We start from the raw sequence: 23,755 nt of genomic DNA on the forward strand, positions 1-23,755 counted from the left end.
AAAGGCACTCTGTTGAGGAAGTCGCTTTTAAATTTTCCTAGGGTAACTGAAAGCCCATGGCTGTTACTGGAAATAATGATAGAAATATATCCATCTGCAAATATAAGTATAAGGGAGTTGAATATATCAAATAACAATCAAGGAACATTAGAGTAGCTCACAGATAAGTAAATGAGAAACTATAATAAAGTACATGATGACACATATTAAGAAAGTATTAGCCAGTGTGGACATTTTCCTGCAATTGATATTAATTTGGTGTCAATACAGATCCAAGGAATGAAAAACCATCTCATTCTCTAATGGCAAAATGAAAATTAATGGAAATAATATGTATAACATGTGTTAAAACTTCTCACTAGCACAGTTGCATTTAGCTCTTTATCCTCTAATCTCATAACACAAAAGTATAATCCATAATTATAAATGAATCAGTCTAAATATATATATATATATATATATATATATATATATATATAGTTTATAACCAAAAGCACCAGTGAAGGTGGATATTCCATTAACATGTAGAAATCATTTCAAGATAAACTTGAAATAACAAGTGATTCTAGTCTTTAACATTGTATGGCTCATGATGATAGGTTCAAGAATAGGTTATGCCCGTCTGCACATTGTACATGCTTTTACAAATGAACATTCAATATATTAGGAGTGACAAACATATTGATAATATATATGACAGTCAAATCTGAGAGAACAGGAAGTTGACCAAGGATGAGAGGTATAGGAATTGCAGAAAGAGAACTATCCAGTGTAATTCTAACTTTGGGGGAGAAAGCTGTCAATGCTTCATTTTCCTTGTCTGTAAAATGGTCATGATCATAATTATCTTACAAGTTTCATGTGACTATTAGAAATTTTACACACCCACATACAACACATGATGTCTGGCATTGTATCTAGTAGGTATCTAAAACATGATAGACTAATTATCATTATTAATATTATTTTTGGATTACTATTATTATCACTTTAAGCTCCACAGATCAAAGTTCTCAGTCAGTTCATCAATACATTTTTTCTTTCAGAATGAATGATAAATGATGATATAAATATTTAACTGAAAGATTACTACTTCAAGAGACGTACATTTTCTAATTATATATTATGTACACTCACATATAGTCATTACTTTAGGTAGAATAATATATATATTTTATTCTACTAGGATTAAAATAAATGATATTATGCTACAGAAGTATGGTTACCAATTACTTGCTTAAAGAAAAAGATAATTTGCCACAGCTGTTATCTGAAGTTTCAAAACTTTTGTGAAAGTGTTCTTCATTTAACAATGAATAAAAGGTAGTTAACTTAAAAAAAAAAAAAAGGCTTCAAGCATATTATTTCGTGGTGGCCCTGGAGAGTATTGGACAGAAAGTTCAGGATAAACTATAAAAAGCAGTGTGAAGAGAGGGGGCTGGTGAAAAGGGCCAAGGAGCTCTGGGGCCATGTGAATCCATGTGGAAAAATGATCGGTGCTGGAGAAGGTTAAATTCTCAGTCCCTGAAGTCTCGCTGCTGTGGCTACAGCCCAAGAAAGTTAATGAAAGAAAGGAGCACTGACAACTCCTGCTGCTTCGACAGGAGCTTACCACCTCATTACTGGCCAGATTCTTACAACCAAAAGAAAAGAATACTTCTGCCAAGAAAAAGAGTAAGAGCTAGAGTGAGAGAGTCATCCAAGCAAAGCATTGCTGATATTGGGCAAGGATCAAAGTAATATCAAACAAAAGGAACTGGACAATAAATAGCTGAGCCAAAAGCTATGACCAAAGACTAGACAAGTATCCAAACCCTAGGCAGGAGACGTGGAAAGGACAGTTAAATCTCTTAGTCCCTCCCGCAACACAGGAAAAAGTAAATGAAGTGACACCATCTGCTCACTTTCCCAAAACAGAGAGTTTCAACTCTTCATGGTTAGCAAGGCAAACATTTTCAGAAGCATTATTCTAATTACAAATGATTAGAAATGATTCCTAGAAGTGAAGACTTAACTCACAGTGTGCCTGATTAATGAATGTTTTCTGCACATCCCACTGCACTTTGAGCTTACTTTGAAAGCACTGGCTAGAGACAGTTTCTGAGGCTTTGAAATTATCCTCTTAAAGAAAACAGGATGCTACACTTTTTCTCTCTGTTTCTCTAAGCATACAAATACATGATTTTTTTTCCCCTAAAGCACAATAGAAAATCACAGTGTTCTTTCAAGACTAGCAAATTCAGTTTTTGTTTCAGGTTTAGGGAAGGGGGTGTTGGGGTGTGTGTGTGTGTGTGTGTGTGTGTGTGTGTGTGTGTTTGTATACCAAACTAGAGATGTGAGAGGGATACAGATTCACTAAAATTATGTGTCAAAACATAAATTTAAATATATATAGTAATACCTTCCATGAAGATATATTTCTTGCTGTAGACTTAGATATTTAACTACTAGTATCATCTCTGTTTAAAAAGTAAATCATCACTATACCACATTAAAAACTGACAATACCAAGTGTTGGTGGAGAAGTGGAGCAAACAGAACTCTCATACATAGCTAACGGATGTAAATTAAGAAAGCTGTTTGATAGTATGTAGCAAATCTGAATCTAAACCCTCTCTGTCCCAGCAATTACATAATTCAAACTCATATGTATATGTACATCAAAATATATAAACTAGAATGTTTTTAGCATTATTCGCCAAACTGGAAACAATGCCAGTAGAAGACGGGGTAAATGAACTGTGATTTATTCTCACAGTAGAATACTGAACAGCATGGGTTGGATCTGGCCCACCACCTGCTGTTGTAAATAAAGTTTTATTAGAAAACAAACTTGTTTATTAACTTACATATTATCTACAGTTGCTCTCATATTATAACATGCTACAAGGGCAGTGTTAGGGAGTTGTGACAGAGACCATAAAGTTCCCAAAACATAAATATTTACCATTATTTGCTTGTATAGAAAAATTTTTCTGACTGCTGCTCTAGCAAAAAAACATAATGACTTACCATTATAGTCAACAACATGGATAATCCTCACAAACAATATTGTGTAAAAACAGCCAGATAGTATAGTGAACTTACCGTTTGATTTCATTTATATAAATTTCAAAAGCATACAAAGTTAATATATGGTAATGGATGTCAAAAAATGATTACATTTGTTGGGAAATTAAGGTCTAGAAGGAGCATGAGGACTCTAGGACTGCCTCTATATGAATAATGGTTTCATGACTGTTTTTATTTGTGAAAAATGACTTATAACTTGTGAACTTTCCTGTATATTTCAAAAACTTTGTTTAGAAAAGTAAAAAAAAAAGTTAATCAAAAGTAAAAATGAAGGCAATTTCAATTTTGTTGACAGTTACTTAAAATGTTTTCAAGATTTTACCTGTCTCTCTCAAGTGTTGTTTCTACTAATGATAGAAAATAAATGTTAAATAACAACAAGAAAATATAAACCCATAGATATTAAGTACAAAGCTTATTTTAAAGTTGGGAGTTATAAACTGAAAATGAACAACTTACAATGAGGTCTTTCTTACCTTTATACAACCAAAATATATAGATGCTACTTTTTGTCTACAAATAATTTTTGAAGTTTTCTAAAACAACATAGAAAATAACCCCCAAAGTTGTTAAGGCACTACATTTCCTATAAGAAAACTCTTAAACAGCAAAAGCAACAAGTTGCTTTTGAGTTTTTTTTTACTGATATTTGCTTTACCATATGTCATTTAGAATATTTAAAGCTATTTAAAATTTATTTTCTTTCTCAGATTTAATTAGAAGAAATCTTTTAATTTATTAATATTAATTATGTACTTTTCCTCTTCTCATTGACTAGGTGAGTAGAACTAAATAAAGTACATGATATTTCCAATTTGCATTATTAGAAATTCCAATGTTATCTAGAATTGTTTATCTGTTTAAATTATGAAGTAACACAGGTATAATCAAGGATGATGAATCATGTTTGAAAATCCATATGAACTGCTTCCATTTGTGCCCTCCCTTTCTCACTTCTCTTTCCTCTTTATCATTGAATCTTTAATATTACTGAATAAATGTCTCTTAAAATATAGCAAAAGCAACTAGAAAATTTTTTCAAGGAATACAAAAATCAAATGATAAATTCTTCTTTAATCAATTTCAATGTGAAGAGAGCATTAGAAAAGCAACTCATAGCTGCAGACATATATCTGATTTTCTGAGATTGACTTGGTCTATTTTTTCTTAACTTTTAAAAAAATACATGGAGTATAAATATAATTTCTGTACATAAGTGAAATTGAAAAGTGAAATTCAATGTTGTAAACCCTTGAAAAATCCATGAGTTCTTCTTAAAAAAAGGTATTCTGATACTAGATTGTTTAATGAATCAATAATAAATCAGAAAGAAAATCAAATAATTATCCAATATTGTGGAGGTAGAGTACCTAGATTTATGGCTGGAAGGATTTAGGACAGCTAGAAAGTTGCAAGTACTTCCACAACATCATCAGAGTAAGTACATACACACACAGTGGCAGATGTTCAAACACAAAAAAACTCCTGAATGCCACATAGACTTTGAACCTTGCAGACTGTCCATGTTTTCTTTTTCTCATCCCCCTAGAAAAGAACTCACATTTTAAAAATTGAGTTCTAAGTCTTCCCTTTTGTAAATACTCTCTGTTATAATTTGTTCTCCTAACTATAAGTTCCAAGAAAGAAGAGATAACATGTGTTTGCTCAGTATTATGTTTCCAAGATCTGGCGTTGTATCTAAAACATAGCAGGAGATCAATGAATACTTATTATATGAAAATAAATGAATGAATGAATGAAGACAGACAAAATCAACCCTAAATAACTGCAGATGAGAAAAACTTAAAAAATATATATAATCAACCACAAGTGAAACAAATAACAAGGACAGGAAAAAGGAAGTCTTGAGTTGCAGATCTTGTTTATTCATCTTAAACCACAAGTTAAATTCAATTGGAAAAATTAAGACAATGATGTTAGCAATAGCTGTTTCAAGATAATAAAGAGCAATCAATGTTCTTTATATTTGTAGTTGTCTATCAAATATCCTACACTAAGATTTATTATTTTATATTCAGAAAAAGTAAAAATAAAGAAAATAAAACATCTGTTTTAACAAACATTTACTTGTTGTCTAGTATATACTAGGCATTGCCCAGATGTGTAGATGTAAATATGAGAAAAACAAGATCCCCACCATTAAGTACTCAGAGTTCTGCAGAAGACAGACAGTAAAATGAATCATTATAAGCAGTATAATGAGTGCTACCATCGGTGTGTTCATTAATCACTAGACAGAAAGTAATCATCTGTGCATATGTATAGCAGAGTGGAGAGGCCTGAGAAGATTCACAAAGTGGGTGACCTGTAAACTGTTTTCTTTTAGATTATATTTAAAGGAATTACTAAATGAACCATTAGGTTTAGTCATACTGATCTTAAAACCATTCCATTGCAGATTTTAGTAAAATTATGAGAGCTTGAGAACATAATTATAAATAAACTAAGCATTTATAATTTAAGTAATAATCACAATCATGAAGCTAGAGAAGTACTAAGTGATGGAAAGTATTTTAAATGAAGAAGAAAACGGATTTCCTTTTTTTTTTTTTTCAGAAACCATCAATTTAAATCAAAATAAATGAGCTTTTATAAGTGAGTAGCTCCAAAATATTTTTGTTTCAGAAAATATTCTTTTCTTTAGTGATCTCTTACAATGAAACAGTCTGATAATCTCACAAGTTTGCCAGAATCAGATGAAACTAAGAGATAAATGTTGCATTTGTACATTCAAATAAAACCAGTAAAACAGAACGAGGGGAAGAAAGCCACCTATATAATAAAGGCCATTATATTTCTTGTATTTGTCCTGCTTGTATATACGGGTTTTTTTTTTTTTTTTTTAGTCCTAGAATAGTGGGTTAGTTTAGAATCATTCTTATCTCCTCTTCCTCTTCTGGACTCTTTGAAATCAGTGGGAGCTACACACACACACACACACACACACACACACACACACACAAAGAGGTTGAGTATGAGAGGGGAATAAAAGACATCAGCCTTTTGAAGCCAAAATTGTATTCATAACAATGCCCATTTTAAATATACTCAGTTTGATAGAGTAACCTTTTTGAACGTTTAACTAGTTAATGAGTTAGGAGATACCTGATTTTAGGCAGTGACTTTCTACTTTTTTAAGTGCTTACATAGAAGAATCTTTAAAAAGGCAGTAAGATGGAGTCCTCATTCCTCAACTGATTAAAAATAATGCTTAATATTTATTAAGTATATAAAAGCTGTGGCTATACAATATAATAAAGCGATCAAGTCATCTTCCCCAAGGAGCCTATAATTGAAATGTGTCTGGTCTTACTTTCAGAACAACCTGAGCGATTAACGTTTAAATAGCTATGAATTAGAGTTTTTCGAAAATAAAAAGTGTTTTGGAAGGATTCCCCTCTCTGTATTTATTTAGAAGGTGCTAGGCACCTTCCTTACCATGTATGCCACCAGATGAGGCATCTGCAAGATGTTTACCAGGTAATCTATACTACATAGCAGGTATATGATATCAGATATATTAGAGGAAAAATCATGAAGAGTGTGAGACAAGAGATTTTAGGGGGAATGAACTGCATAATTATGTACTCATTCTACAGAACCTAAAATAAAATAGATTAAAACTAACTAAATAAAACAATACACATAACATTACCTACCTAACCTAAGGGTAAAGATAGTGTAATAAAACGACTTGGGTTCATTCTTCCAGATTCAACTATAAATTAAACTTTCCTATCAGATACACTACCAAAACATTTTTATTGAGACATTATGTGATTTGCAAATAAACCATATTCCCCAGCTCTCCTGCTGGTAACAGATTTTTCCAAGATGTGTTTAATAATGTGAATTACCATGAAGAATACTTATAGTAATCTGGGACATAGAGGAAACATCTACTATGAACTCTTACTTTAGTTGTCTATTAGCAGAGGACTATTATTAGGCTTCTGCTCTTCAGAATTTCATGAAGAATAGGTTCTTCTATTACTCCAGAATTTCATGTAAAACAGGTGCTTCTGTAATATTTCTAATACAATATTACCATAGCCTCCCTTCCCCAGACTTAGAAGAAGGAGCCAGAGGCCTGTACCTAACCATATGTCATAAAATGCATTTAAAGTTTTTTTTTTTTTTTTAAATAGCTGCCATTTATTTCAGTGAATTGAAAAATCATGTGCAACAAGAGTGAAAATAAGAAATTTAGGAACAAAATATTAAGACCTGTGCCGGAATTGTATTTTTTTAAAACAGTGAATTAGCTGTCACATTCCAGAAAAATGTACATAAAGTAAATTAATCTCTAGGCAGTCAGTGAGCCTTGAGAGAAGTCCCTCTCCCACTCTGCGCCATGCACCAAGGGAACCAACGGTGCAGATCTTTATTCAACAGGGACTCATCTGCTCTCCTTTTACTCCACTAGGCTCCATTATTGCTAAGGGGACTACAAAAAGACATTATAAGGTACGGTCATTCTTAGCTACTTCCATTTCTAGTTCTTTTTATTTTATCACAGACACACATAATTACCAACATTGTGCTTTATGGGTTTTTTAAGTAATCTATGGAATAAGCTTTATCATTACTAACTTGAAATAGTAACCATTATCACAATTGCAGCCATAATCATGACATACAGCATCTTAATGTAGTTTCTCTGCCCCAGTCTCTTGGCTTCACACTAACCTCAGGTTCCATTTATTATGCACCTGCTATGTGACAAGTATGAGTATAGAGGTATGAGAATGTAGGCTTACAGAGCTTGTGTTCTTTATGGGGAGATACAGAAGATAAGTAAAGGGATAAATAAATATTTTGTGATAGGAACGCTGAAGGTAACAAAACTGGTGATGCTATTCAGCATAGAGAGTATCTGAGTTGCGAGGAGACGAAGGCACTTCTCAGACTAAAGCAATAAAAAAGCCTCCCTGGACACCCCGGAGGAACGTCCCCCCTTATTTTGTGGCCTTGGTGCCATAGGACGAGGAGTTGGATGACCAGAGAATTCAGGTCACTCCTCCAGGCTTTCAGCTAGTCTTTTTACCATTTGCTGGTGATAAAAGGAAGGTGCTCTTTACTGAAAAAATCATGGCAACTCCAGAGCAGGTGGACAACTGAAGGCTATCATTGAGAAGTTCGGCTTCACATACAGAAGTGACAGCTTTGAGAACCCCGTGCTGCAGCAGCACTTCAGGAACCTGGAGGCCTTGGCTTTGGATTTGATGGAGCCTGAACAAGCAGTGGACCTGACATTACCCACGGTTGAAGCAATGTTAAAAGACTGGGTTCTCTGGTGGATGAATTTAAGGAGCTCATTTACCCACCAGATTACAATCCTGAAGGGAAAGTTACCAAGAGAAAACAGGATAATAAAGGTTCCGGAAGCAAAAGGCCTAAGGTGGAGTATTCAGAAGAGGAACTGAAGACCCACATCAGCAAGGGCACACTGGGCAAGTTCACTGTGCCCATGCTGAAAGAGGCTGGCCGGGCATATGGGCTGAACAGTGGGCTGAAGAAGCAGGAGCTGCTGGAAGCCCCCACTAAGCACTTCCAGGACTGACCAGAGGCTGCACACCCAGCTGTCCTTCCACAGTGTGGCCAGGCTGCCTGGCCTTGTTCTCAGACAGTTAAAATTTGTTTCTCCTGAGCTGCAAAGAGTCTACCAGACAGAAGTTGAGGGACTTTATGTTTTTGAGGCTTTCTGTTGCCATGGTGATGGTGGAGCCCTACCAGTTTGCTGTTCCTTACTTTACTGCCTGAATAAAGAGCCCTAAGTTTGTACTAAAGAAAAAATAAAAGAAATTTAAAAAAAGAAAAGCCTCCCTGGAATGCAAAAATAAGCTGTTGCCTAAATGATGAGAGGAGGTAGTTATGGGCTGATCTGGCCAAGATGGGGTCAGAGAGGAAATCTGAGTGTATCATTCCATTTTCACACTACGGATAAAGACACACTCTAGACTAGGAAGAAAAAGAGGTTTAATGGACTTTCAATTCCACATGGCTGGGGAGGCCTCACAAACATAGCAGAAGGCAAGAAGGAGCAAATTACATCTTACATGGACGGAAGCAGGCAAAGAGAGAGAGCTTGTGAAGGGGAAGTCCTCTTTTTAAAAGCATCAGATCTCATGGGACTTATTCAGTATCTTGAGAACAGCATGGGAAAGACCTGCCTCCATGATTCAATTACCTTTTCCTGGGTCCCTCCCACAACACAGGAGAATTCAAGATGAGATTTGAGTGAGGACACAGCCAAATCATATTAATAAGAAAACCCTGGGGCAGCTCCATGCTTAGTATGACCTAAAGATAGACAGGCAGCCAGTGAGTACAGAGAGCACAAGAAAGCTTGGCATGAGATTTGAAGGGGAGAGAGAATGGTTACAGATAAGTTATTCTGGGCTTTTAGGCTGAAATTCAGAATGTGATGAAGCTATTGACGGATTCTATGCTCACATATGGTATTACCTAACTCATCTCTCTCACTGAATGTGCAGAATAGCTTATAAACAGAGGCCAGTATGGAAGATGAGGGCAATTAAGAGGCTCTGGTGAGGTCTAGGTGTCTAGGTGACCCATGTTGGTGGTTTGTACGGAAGACAACAGTGGAAATAGATGAGGTGCATCCAAGTATTGGTTAAAGAAAATCCTTTTTTTAAAAGGCTTTCATAGATTCTCAAAATGCTTGCCTTCTTTTTGCAAGTTTTGATGGTAACAAAGAAGAAAAGCTACTATTAAACAGCAAGGAAATACACAGTATGTTTTATTTTGCTAAAAAAATCTATGTTTGAATTAAGCAGTCTGTAAATGTTTATCCTTTCTTCCTTTTAATACTGTGAGATATTAAGGAGTATTAATTTTAGAGATGGATTTTTTTTCATTTAAAAATTCTAGTAATTATAGATTTTTGGTCTAATTTTCACTTGGTGAAACACAATTTCTCCAAAAAACAACAATATAAAAGAAAAATTAAGCAAACACACACACACACGCGCGCACACGCACGCGTGCACACACACGCACACACACACAGAGAGATAGAAAGTTGTGGACCACATTTTTACTCCTATGTCATGAAAGAACCATTATATAACTTGTAATTTATGTTTATGTGGACTTGAAAATTTAAACATTAATTCTTTAGATTAAAAAAATCTAAAAATTATTATTTTGGAGATATTGGTGTTTGTGAACATTTGGCCTTTCCATTTCTTTTCATAAATTCAAAGAATGTATTTTTGCAAGAAAATTAAATTAAAACATAACCATTTATAAGTATTATACAAAGAATTCAAGGTGCAACATGTTCCATAACTAAGCTATAAACAACCTTGTCATTACAAACATGACTTTGCTAAATCCAAACTCTTGTTCTCTATCTTCTACCAACTAAATAAATGAAGGACATATTTAGCAGTGCCTGTAGCAATAATATTCTCATGCTCTCAAGAAACCAAGTATACACAAAACAAGCAAAGCAATAGAGTAATGAATACTTGGTGGGAAAAGGAATCAATCATTCTGAAAAAGCTACAATAAGAAGATAGGAGGCTCTTGCATTCAGTTTATAAAAAGGTATAAGAGGAACAAAGTGCCCCCTGAATGCCTGGAATTAAATTCATGAAAACAAACCATTTACATGTAAAAGGCAAAAATAAGTATGTGTCCTAGAATAAACTTAAATTCAACTATAAATAAAATATTTTTCTCTCCATTTTCATATTACATACTCATTTTATTACATGCTATCTTTTCTCACACTGTTTATACATTCTAACTTGGAAATAGGAGAAAAAGTATGGAAACATCATAGGCAAAATCCTAGAGAATTTAGAAAGTTTTTATTTGAAGAGAGAAATAGCAACAAAAGATGTTATAAGAATAAATGATCATCTTGCAAACTAATCTTAAAGATACCAGGCACTCATCAGTAGCTTTCGCCACCGTGAGAGCTAATATTATCTGTGATGGTAAAGCTTACTGAGATTTCTCTAAAGGAGCACAGTTAGGACTTGTTCCTAGCAAAATGCAGTATGCTCTGTGAAAGGTAGGGGTCCCTCCAAAGGGGATTTACATCCTGCCAAAAAGCTCATTTGTATGAGCTTTCCCCCCTCCCAGGCTCCCCAGCAACTCTCTCCTTTGCTTGGCACCATGCATCAGCATCACGTGACTTTTTGGATTGGCTGATTGAGTTTATTGAACATACAGCCTTGGCAGTGGCAATTATCCTGGCAGTGTCAGAAGCCAGGAAACATATACCAGTAAATGGATCTCATTTTAATCACTGTACATAGGGTTTGCTTGATTTATCCCATATCATACCAAGCTCTAATGTGGCAGCCAAACTCTGTACTCAGTTGCCATGCTCAACAAAATGGTGAACGTTGAACTTCAATTACCTTGCCAATGTATAGTTTTCTATGGGTGTCTTTTCCTTTGCTATCTTTTTCCTGTCATTTTTGTTTTCTTTCCACTTAAGTTTCATTAATAAGGTTGAACAGGTTCAATTTTGTTCAATTACTAGAAACTATGTAGAAATAAAGGTATTTCTGTTTGAACCACAAACTACTTTTAACAAAATTTTAAAAGAGAAACTAAAAATTATTATTCCAAAAAAGATGAGTATAGTTTCTTGCTCTATGAACTTTTCATGTAATCTGATTTTTTTTGAAACTTCTTTGGAAGTTTTCATTGAATCCCTTGGTGTCTCAGTAAGTGCCTGACCAAAGATTTAAAAAAGAAAGATCACATTGATACTTAACATACTGCCATGATCTGTTCAATATATCCACTTGGCAAGATTACAGTCCACAGTTATTTAATAAAGCATTAATCTATATGTTGCTGTGAAGGCATTTTGTAGGTGTGATTGAAGACTATAGTCAGTTAACTTTAAGATGATCTTAGATAATATTCGTGGCTTGATTCAATTAACTGAAAGCTCAGAATCATCACCAAAGCTTCTCTCAAGAAGAAGAAATTCCACCCGTGAACAGCAGCTTCACTTGATGTCCAAGAGCTCTAGCCTCTCCTACCTGATGGCCTCCTGTCTTATGGATTTCAGACTTGCCTATCCAGCCCCTGAAATTACATAACCCAATTCCTTATAATAAGTCTCTTTTTATATGTTATATGGTTTCTGATTCTCTGGTTGAGCCTTGGTTGACATGGATTTGGGTAACTAGAAGTGAGTTACTACTATAACAAATACATAAAATGCAAAGTAGCTTTGAAATTGGGCAATGAGAACATGCCGGAATAATTTTGAGTGACATAATTTTTAAACATTACCTAAATTGTCTTAAACATACTATTAGAAGACATACAGATATCAATAACTCTGTTGATCAATTACTCAGAAGAAAATGAGGAGCATGGAAGAGAAAAGCTAAATCAACTTAGAGAATATCTAAATTGTCATGAACAGACTTGTAATAAATATATGCATATTATAGGTACTCCTGGTGAAGGCTCAAGAGAAAATGAGGGATATCTTATGAAAAACCAGAGGAAAGGAGATTCTCATTATATAGCAACAGACATCTTAGCAGAATTGCGTCCTGAATTGACGTGGAAAGCAGATCTTAAAAATAATGAAATTAGACACTTAGCTAAGGAAATTTCCAAGGAAAGTATTGAAATTGTGACCTAGTTTGCTCTTGCTACTTATTGTAAAAGGCAAGAACAAAGAGATAAAATGTGAAAAGATCTTTTTGAGAAAAGATGTGTTAAACACCAAGAAACTAGGCCTTGATGATTTAAAAAATTCTTAATCTACCAAAATTTCAAAAGACCCTATAATTAAGAGATTCGCCATTGTAAATGAAAGTTATAGAGGAAAAAATAAATCAAGAATATGGCCAGGCAATCTTTAGATAATACCTCAGGAAGATTAAAAAGCTAAGTATTTAATCACACAAAGCCTCCTTGAAAAGAATATGTGTGACTCATGGATTCCCTCAGTCAACTGAGCAGAAGGAAAAAATAGAGATGGGATCATTCAGAAAAGACCTGTGGAAAAGATTTCTGTCTACTGGAGTGAATCCTCATGACATACATAGAAAACTCCAAAAATTCTTGAGAATTTTTATACCAGGAGGAATACTGCTAGCTTAAACTGAAAGAAAGAGAGAAACGATAAAATGAAAGAAGTCTTTCTGACCCCCAAAATTCCGCAGGCAGGAAATAGGCTGATAAAACCACTCAGCAGCAAACCCAGGATATCTTCACAAGAAAGAAATGACAACTCACAGGGCAGATCTTCAAGGGAAGAGGATGAAGCCCCAAACTCAGACTGCAGAAGCTGGAACTACAAACCACAGAAAATCATTCCCAGAACTTAAAATTAATATAGTTTGCCTGGCTAGATTTAAAAACTATTCGAGATTGATGACTCATTTTTTTTCTTATATTTTCACCTTCTTTGAGAAGGAATGTCTATAACTACTCCCCTATGCCAGTCTCACTATTGTATTTTGAGAGTAAATATCTTGTTTAGTTTCACAGCTCTACAAATTGAGAGGAATTTTTGTCAGAATCCAATATATTCACACCTCACTTAAATTATTTTATTGATAATAAAATTTGGGACTTCTGTGCTGATGAGATTTAGGACTTTGAGTTGATGCTATAATGGGTTGTGATTTATGTACCTTAGAACAGAGTGAACGTATTTTACATGGGAGATAAGCTTTAATTTGGGGAGTACAAAAGATAAACTGTGCTAAGCAAAATAATGACTCACCAGCCAAATGTTTCCTAATCACTGGAGGCTGTGATTATGTTATTTTACATGGCAAAAGGTATTTCACAGTTGTGATTAAATTGAGGACCTCAGGACACATGTATTATCTTGGATTATCTTGGTGGGCCCAATATATTCACAAGGGTACTTAAATGAGGAAAGAGAGGGAAAAGAGTCAGAAGGAGATACGTCCTGGAAGAGGTCAAAGTGATACTATATGAGAGATCTGAAAAGAATTTAATTCAGCTTTTCTAGCTTTCAAGATAGAAGGAATGTACAAGTTTAAAAAATGTTGTCAAGCAGGAAGCTAGAAAAGGCAAAGAAAGAGACCCTACACAGAGACTACAAAAAAAAAAAAAATTTCGTCCTGTTCTAAAACATTTATTTTACGCTAGTGAGACTAACATCAGACTTTTGACCTACAGAACTGTAAGATAATAAAGTTGTGTTGCTTAGGTGTGGCAAAAGTCCACACTGACTGATTTACCACCCATGGTTAATTGTTTGGCTGTATAGTCAGGTACTTAAAAAGAAACACAATCTCAATTTGGTTACAACAAGGTCTTGGAAAGAGGTATGTGAACAAAACTCTCTTAAAGGACATGGAATGTAAAGATAGGTATTTGTGTTTCATAGGAATGCTTACTAAATGGTAATCTCAGTGCTGCTGTTAATACACAGTTGTAAGATAGACTGTTCTGTGGATACCAATGAGCCTCTTTCCCCATATATTTCTCCAGTTTCACATAGGGTTCATGAACAAAGTGGTCATAGTTGCGAGGATGGATATTATGGATGGTCTCAGCAATACAGGCTTGCATTTACCAAGGATTACATGGCTAACATCATGCTTAAGTGCCCAATCAGCCATCATCAGAGACCAGCACTGAGTCTCTCATACGACACCATCCACTAGTATGATCAGCTAGGTGATAAGTTGATTATATCAGACCATTTTCATTCTGGAAGAAACAGCATTTTGTTCTTAATAGAATAGACCCTTATTCTGGATATGGATTTGCCTTCTCTGCCACAATGCTTCCACCAAAACTACCATCTATAGATTTATAGAATGCCTTTTCTGCTGTTATGTTGTTTTACATACCATTGCTTGTGATCAAAGAACTCACTTCATAGCAAATGGAGTTCAACAATGGGCCCAGGATCATGGACTTGACTAGTCTCACCATCTTCTCTATTATTTTGAAGCAGCTGTTGGACAGAGTAGTGGAATGGCTTTCTGAAGGCACAGTTACAGTGTCAACTATGTGGCAATGTGGCAATTAGTTTGAGCTAGGACAAGTTCCAGGCTTCTGTATATACTTTCAATTAGCATCCAATACATGATTCTCTTTCATCCATAGCCAAGTTTCTTAGTCTGTTTTGTGTTGCAATAATTAAAAAAAACACAATTGAATAATTTTATAATGAGCAGAAATGTACTGACTCATAGTCCTGAAGACTGGGAAGTCTAAAATTAAGAGGCCAGGATGTGATGAGGGTCTTTTTGCTGCATCATCCCATGGTGAAAGGAAAAAGAGAGGGTGAAAGAGAGAGTAAAAGGGGGGTCAAACTTCCCCTTTTTATAATAAACCCATTCCTGTTCGAACAGTATTAATTTGTTCACTCTGCACACATGGTCTAACCACCTCTCATTAGACGGAAACTCCCAACACTGTTATCTTGGGAATAAAGTTTTCAACACATGCTTTTTAGGAGACACATTTAGACTATAGCTCCAAGATTCACATGTCCAGGAATCAAACAAAACAAATGGAAGTAGCACTACTCACTATTACCCATAGTGATTCATTGGCTAATATTTTGGCCTCCTATACCTAAACTTGATGCTTTGGCTGGTATAGAAGTCTTAGTTCCAAAGGGAAAAATGCTTCTGCCAGGAGACAAAATAATGATATTATTGATATTGTCAGAGGGCCACTTTGGGGTCCTCATGCTTCTAAATCAATATGCAAAACAGTGGGCACTCTACTGGCTGGTGTACAGAGGAAATTGGGTTGCTACTATACAATGAAGTTAATGTTTGAAATACAGAAGATACCTTAGGGCTTCTCTTATTCCAACCATGTCCTGTAATTAAATTCAATAGAAAACTGAAACAACCCAATATACACAGGACTGCTAATGGCCCAGACCCTTTAGGAATAAAAATTTGGGTCCCCAGTGAGCAAAGAACTATAATCTGATGAGCTCTTGCTGATGGCAATGGGAATATGGAATAGGTAACTGAAGAAGAGAATTATAATTACCTGGTGTGACAACACAACTAGATGAAAAAGATTTTATTATGATATATCTCTTATTTTCTTACAAATGTTTGTGTATATATTATTCCAACTTTTTTCAACCTCCTGTTCCTTCATTATCTATATAAAATGTATGAAAAAGCTAACTTTCAACTTTCTCTGCAATATTTAAGTTGCAATATGTCAAAGAAAAAAGAATGAATATTCCTAAAGGTTGTGACACCCTCTTTTAAGGCAAGGATTAACTTGTTTGAGTTGTACCCAAGATAGTTTCATCATGTTGGGCAGAAATATGACTTTGTTATTATCTCTATCTGAAGATTAAATAAGGTTTAAGATATGTTTTAAGGAGATAAGTGCCAAGTTGACAAGAAGTAGATTGTGATGGGCTTTTTGGTGGGTTCGCTTGTCTAGCTTACTGTCACTAGTTATTCAGTCAATACAGGTATTGCTTTGAAGGTATTTTACATATGAGATTAAAGTCTACAATCTGTTGAAAGTGAACATTCTGCAAGAATTAAATAAAGCTGGGTATTTTCTGTAAACTGAAAAATTATACTAGCTATCTGGGATGCAATATAAAAGAAGGTGAGCTGAAGTGCTTTAAGTGACTTTGTACAACACTGATTTATTGCTTCATGGGTTGACTGTAATGTGCCTTTTAAACAGAGTAGTAGAGAATGGTTAACACAAGGTATAGGCTGCAATGATTAACATGAAGAACAAAGTGGTTGTTGAGTTCAGAGAAGGGATTGACGTCAATAAATCATTAGGAGTGGTTTGGAATATAAGGACAGTAGATTCATGGAATTAAAAACATTATTTTGCTACTGAAATTTATTTTTATGTAGAGCATGAATGATAAAGACTGAAGAATAAAGTAGTAAAAATAAGCAATAAAGGCAGTATACTTGATGTGTTAAAAAAACTGTAAAGTAGTGCCAGCAATGTGGAAATGAGCAAAAGATGATATTAAGGTAAATAGTGTCTGTTAAATAACCAGTATCTGTGTAAATAACTGTGAACTATGGCCACCCAAAGAAAACCACTATTTCAGCATTTTATTCCTGCATATGAAAAAAACTAATCTCATCTTGTTATCTTAAAAATGAGAAAACATATGCAGTTTAAGCCCACATAGCCAAGACAATCTTAAGCAAAAAGAACAAAGCTGCAGGCATCATGCTACCTAACTTCAAACTATACTACAAGGCTACATTAACCAAAACAGCATGGTACTGGTTCTAAAACAGAGATATAGACTGGTGGAACAGAATAGAGGCCTTGGAGGCAATGCCACATATCTATAACCATCTGATCTTTGACAAACCTGACAAAAACAAGCAATGGGGAAAGGATTCCCTGTTTAATAAATGGTGTTGGGAAAACTGGCTAGCCATCTGCAGAAAGCTGAAACTGGAACCCTTCTTTACACCTTACCCTAAAATTAACTCCAGATGGGTTAAAGACTTAAACATTAGACCTAACACCATAAAACCCTAGAAGAAAACCTAGGCAAGACCATTCAAGACATAGGCATAGGCAAGGACTTTATGACTAAAACACCAAAAGCAATGGCAACAAAAGCCAAAATAGACAAATGGGATCTAAATAAACTTAAGAGTTTCTGCACAGCAAAATAAACAATCATTAGAGTGAAGTGTCAACCAACAGAATGCGAAAAGATTTTTGCAATCTACCCATATGACAAAGGGCTAATATCCAGAATCTACAAAGAACTAAAGCAGATTTACAAGAAAAAAACAAACAAACCCATTCAAAAGTGGGCTAAGGATATGAACAGACACTTCTCAAAAGAAGACATTTATGTGGCTAACAAACAGAAAAAAATGCTTATCATCACTGGTCATTAGAGAAATGCAAATCAAAACCACATTGAGATACCATCTCACGCCAGTTAGAATGGCAATCATTAAAAAAGCTGGAGACAACAGATGCTGGAGAGGATGTGGAAAAATAGAAATACTTTTACACTATTCGTGGGAGTATAAATTAGTTCAACCATTGTGGAAGACAGTATGGCAATTCCTCAAGGACCTAGAAATAGAAATTCCATTTGACCCAGCAATCCCATTACTGGGTATATACCCAAAGGATTATAAATCATTCTATTTTGAAGACACATGCACACGTATGTTCACTGCAGCACTGTTTACAATAGTAAAGACCTGGAACCAACTCAAATGCCCATCAATGATAGACTGGACAAGAAAAATGTGGTACATATACACCACGGAATGCTATGTAGCCATAAAAAACAATGAGTTCGTGTCCTTTGTAAAGACATGGAATCTGGAATCCATCATTCTCAGCAAACTGACACAAGAACAGAAAACCAAACACCTCATCTTCTTACTCATAGATTGGTGTTGAACAATGAAAACACATGGACACAGGGAGGGGAACATCATGCACTGGGGTCTGTTGTGGGGTGGGGGCTAGGGGAGAAACAGTGGGGGGTGGGGAGGTTGGGGAGGAATAACATTGGGAGAAATTCCTGATGTAGGTGATGGGGGGATGGAGACAGCAAACCACCATGGCATGTGTATACGTATGCTACAATCCTGCAAGATCTGCACATGTACCCCAAAACTTAAAGTACAATTAAAAAAAAAAGAGATAAAACAGAGACCCAGAGAAGGTATCATCATCAGTGGCATGGACTAGTTCAAGGTGGCAGAACTAATACATTTGATGTTTGTTTGTGTTTTTGTTGTTTGTTTCAGTTGCCAAGCTAATTGTCAACATTCTTTGAGAGATAGCATTATATATTGGTTAACAGCACTGGCTCTCAGGCCACACACACTGGCTTCAAATACTGAATTTGTCATTTATAAACTATGTAACCTTAGTCAATGATACACTGTTTCCTCATCTCCAAAATGAAAATGATGAAAACTGCATTTATTTCAAAGGGATATTAAACAGAATAAATTAGTTTGCTCATTTACAGTATTTACAATAGTGCTAGGCACAATTGTAAATGCTGAGTAGATGCTAGCTATTAGTATAAGAAAAATTCTATGAAATTAAAATGAATAGATTTTGAAGTTCTAGCTTAAAATAGATATGGAACACCTGATAACACATTAAAATTCTAGTCTCAATATCTGCATAAATTGAAAATATGGATTAAAGAGTAGAAAGAAAGACACTCACAGTCTTTCTTCATTTTGCTGAATTAAACATTGTAGTAGGTCATCCATTTAGAGCATCAAACCCAAGTGATCTTTTTAAAAACATGAATAATGGGTCAGGCATTTTAAAAGATACCAAATGAAAGAACTTGCTGGTAGAATAGAAGCTTAAGTCACTTGTTAAGGTTGTGTCTTCAATGACAGTGAATTGAGAAAAATGCAAAAAACATCTTAGGAGTTATTTCTGTGATGAGAATGGTTATAAGGACATTTCTGAGAAGAAATCCTGGAGAAGTAGTAAGAAAGGGAGACTAGAAAACAACTTTATTTCTTCATGGAGGGATACTTAATAGGCCTGTGAACTGCTGATAAACGGAAATAATCACAGCAGGAGAGTCGTTTTGGATACACTATGTAGAAAGCAGCAGGGACTAGGCGCCATAGCACCATATTCAACTACTTAAATAAAGAGTTGCTAGGCTAAAGCAGACCAATAAAATCCAGTGGAAATCAGATGAAACCTCTCAGTGGCATCACTGACTTTTTGAGAGCAACTAAAAGTTAAATGTATTTAAAATGCTAAGCTCTGTGACGAAATATTTTCTGGATACATTGCCATCAAAATGGATTTTTGAATGGGTGGAGCATTGTCTAACCCTAACTTAACAAGATCCTATGTTTTTGATGTAGGAGTTGCATCAATGACTCACAAAATGTAGTTAAGGAATTAACCATTTATAGTGCTAGATACCAGGAATTTTTGTATTTGGCTACATAACATATTTCCTTTCCACAGGAGGTAGTTATGACAAATTAGAAGTCTGAAAATTTTTTGATGGTGTAAAGGCCCAGCTGTCACTGGGGAGTTAGTGATCAGATTTCATAGCTGCGTGGTCCCGTGGCGCCACGGAGAGCTCCATATGGTCACCCAAATGTTCCAGCTAAATCCACTGAAAATTTCCAGTCTGAGTTTTACTTGTAAAGAATAAAACTCTTGCATGAATATATCATTATGTGCCTACCAGGAAGAAAAGTCTTGTTAACTGGTTACATTTTAAAAAATAGAAAAAGTAATCTATCTAAGAACAACTTTGTACAGCTGTTATGCTATCCTCCTGATAAACAGACAATGATGCACTCCTGGGAACTTCACAGAATTTAGTCTACAGCAATTGTAATATATCTAGGGTAGGTGGACTTTTTAACGGATGTATAGTAAATAATTAAAATCTGTGGAAGTATCTTCTTATGATAAGAAACAATTTTATGAGCCACTGTTCTCTACCTCTGCTAATTTGTTAATGTAATTACTATGTGCTGTGACACTTGTGTTCATGTCAAAGATGTCAGCTTAAGCCTTATCTAATAACAAATGATAAATGCATAATTTATTAATTCTTAAATGACTATTTCCTTTGATATATTCCCTATAAGCAATTTGCTTAGAAACACATCTGGCTCATAAAGGTAACAATGGTTTAAAAGGTCAGTTCTATATCTTAAAAGTTAAAGAAAGAATACAGTAATCTTTATTTGTTATGTTTCTATACCAAATCAGGAAGGTTTTATGTTTTGTAATTCCATTTGGACTTTGATAATACTAACAATATAACAAAAATATTTCATCAAACTTTCTAGCTATTGAAAGTATAGGTATTAAGTCAAATACTCTTTTATGAAAAGTTGTTTCATTTTTAACAAAAACATCTGGTTTATCTAATTTTTATGACACCCATCAGACTCTACTAGATTGAATGTTGGTTTTTATTGAAATTTAAATGCATGTATCTATCATTTTGTTATTGAAAAAAACTAAAATACTATTGAGGGTGCTTCAAATATTTACTGTTTCTCAATTTAAAAGGTTTAACTATTAATACTTAATCATATATAGCTGACATAGCTATTTTCATTCCTTGTGGTGGTTTTCAGACTTTCTGAATGGGTTCTTCATATAAATATAAGAAAAATATTGCCTCTCCTTAATTATTTTATTCTTTATGTTTCTATGATGAAAACAAAGTGTAACTTTTGAAATACACTTTAAAGATTTTTGAAATTTTTGTTTGTGTACAAAGAAATGCACTATAGAGAAGAGACACTTAAAAATCCTTATAGTAAAGAGCCAGGCACCTTTAACTTTACATTTCACCTTGCAGCACACACAAAATGTTTAATTATTTGAGGATTAATGGAGGTAGTTTATAATTAAGCTGAAGTATGAACTGATGTCATCATCTCAGTATGATGATATACATTTTTATGCCAAAGCACCTGTTGTTTTGGAAGGAAGCAGATGATATCATTATCTGCGCAGCCAGATAGCCCTGTTTCCTGCTGCTTAAAAAATTATTCTAAGGGCTACCTAAGTTGGAGTAATTCAGCATTTACATTTCCATACCCAGAAGAGGACAGAATGGAGAAAATGACTTCTCCAGCAAAGAAAGAGAAAATGAGAGACACATTGGGAAAGGAGAAGGGAGAGGAAAAGTAAAATTTCAACTTAGGTGACCAATGGGTACTAGAATGGTCTTTGTAATTTTTCTAAGAGCATTTTTAAGTTGCAAAATAAGAAAATAATGGAAGCACCTAATTAATTTTATTAATATAAATAAAATGTTGCATTGCTGAAGGAAGTGGAGTAGAAAATATATACTTTATACTTTCATGTGGTATGTAAAAAAACCATATTTCTAAATACTAAGAAAAATGTTTTCATTTACAACTTGAGTGTGTACAAAATCAGTGAACTACTGACAAGGTACCAGTGATCCAGATTTTTATTTTTTTACATCTAGTACTTACCCTGCCCCTGATTTTTTTTATTTACTGGTTGGCCTTTTGGTCTTTTGATATGCATTAGTTAGGAATAAAGGTAACATAAACACAAACTGCCATGTAAACATACCAATCAACATACTCACTTGCCCTGTCACTGTCACAGAATTGGGAAGAAATCTTTAAGTGTCTCAGTATAAGGCAACTCTATAATTTCCCACACTGCCAAAACATTTTCAATATATACTGACTATATTTATTGCTCCATGAATGTTGACCATGCATAATACTTCCATACTCTTCTATAAAAAGTTGTTGCCTAGTCAGTGGTACCACTTACCAAAGTTCTTCTCAACTTAGTTCTTCCTTTCATTCCTCATTTTAACTCATTGCCCTAATCAATAAAGCCCACTTTCCATATATTATTTTATACATTTTTTTCTTTACACAGGCTACCTCACAAGATGCCTACAAACTAGTTATTATATCTCCAAAAATTAGTACTGTTGATTATTGACTTATATTTTATTCATACAAAAATATGAGGTAGGTACTATTGTTGTATTAAGATTGTACTTGAGGAAGCTAGACATTAGAGTTAAAGTAATTTGCCCATGAATGTGTGTCTATATATACAGTTTCACCTTTTATCTGGTGACTCTTACTGCTAAGAGTAAGTATAATGAAACAACCTGCTCCTTTGTTTCCTCTATATGTGTATAGATAGATAGATATAGATATATATGTGTATGTGTGTTATATACATTTGTGTGCATTTGTGTGTGTGTGTATATATATATATATATATATATATATATATATATATATATATACATGTAATGAAAAAATGAGCAGCTTGTTCCATTATAGCTTAGCAGTAAGAGTCACCAGATGGAAGATGAAACTGAAACCGTCAAACAGGAGCTGGAGCCACGGAGCAGCCTCAGTTATACAAGAGATGTTGCCTGAGATAGAGAAGTATCTTGGCCTCTCTCCCTTTCTCCAGCCTCACAGCCTATTACCTGTGCATGCCACTGGCTGAGTCCAGTAGGAAATAAGCTCACATGAAGGCTTAGAAAATAAAACACTCAGAAATTACTCCATTGGATATACAAAACAGAAATGGATTGGAAGGAAACAGGCCAGCTAGTGTTTTCTTTTTCTTAGTAGCCTTTCTCATTTTTGTACCAACATATACATTGCATATAATAATGTCATGTTTTGTCTAACATGAGGCAACCATTCATTATACAAACGGAGATGCTCTTGCCCTATCTCCAGCATTGTGTCTTTCTCAATTACAGAATCCACAGAAAATTTCTGGTCCTGCCCTTCCAAGTCCAGGTGTGTCACCTCATGGGGTCTGTTGAAACATGGACTGAAAATGTAAATTAAGCACTATAAACACTCCTTAAACAAAATAATAAGTGTATGGGGGAGAGATTTAATTACATACACATATGAAATATATTAAAATATATACTGAAATATATGTGTCTGTTTGTATGTCTATGCATATGCACATACATGTACATACACAGGTGCATATCAAAGCAAACAATCACAGCTGTGGATGTCCTCAATTCTGGAGGTGATTATAAAGGTGTGATTAATATTTATCATTTCTTTTCTCTTTACTCATACCATATTACTCTTGCTCTCAAATCAGCTAGTCAGTATTCTTTATTTTCAAGAGCATCCCAGACGTTACCCAG

General features: G+C 34.6%; 1 long non-coding RNA gene and 1 pseudogene across 1 annotated transcript in view; one reads left to right on the forward strand and one right to left on the reverse strand.

Moving 5' to 3' along the window:
* Positions 1-23,755, reverse strand: part of LOC141585518 (uncharacterized) — a 167,829-nt gene that overhangs the window by 100,876 nt on the left and 43,198 nt on the right. The window lies entirely within an intron of this gene.
* On the forward strand, positions 1,480-8,680 carry LOC101027725 (X-ray repair cross-complementing protein 6 pseudogene; annotated as a pseudogene).

This window comes from Saimiri boliviensis, chromosome 9 (genome assembly GCF_048565385.1).
Source record: "Saimiri boliviensis isolate mSaiBol1 chromosome 9, mSaiBol1.pri, whole genome shotgun sequence".
In the NCBI taxonomy this organism is placed as follows: Eukaryota; Metazoa; Chordata; class Mammalia; order Primates; family Cebidae; genus Saimiri; species Saimiri boliviensis.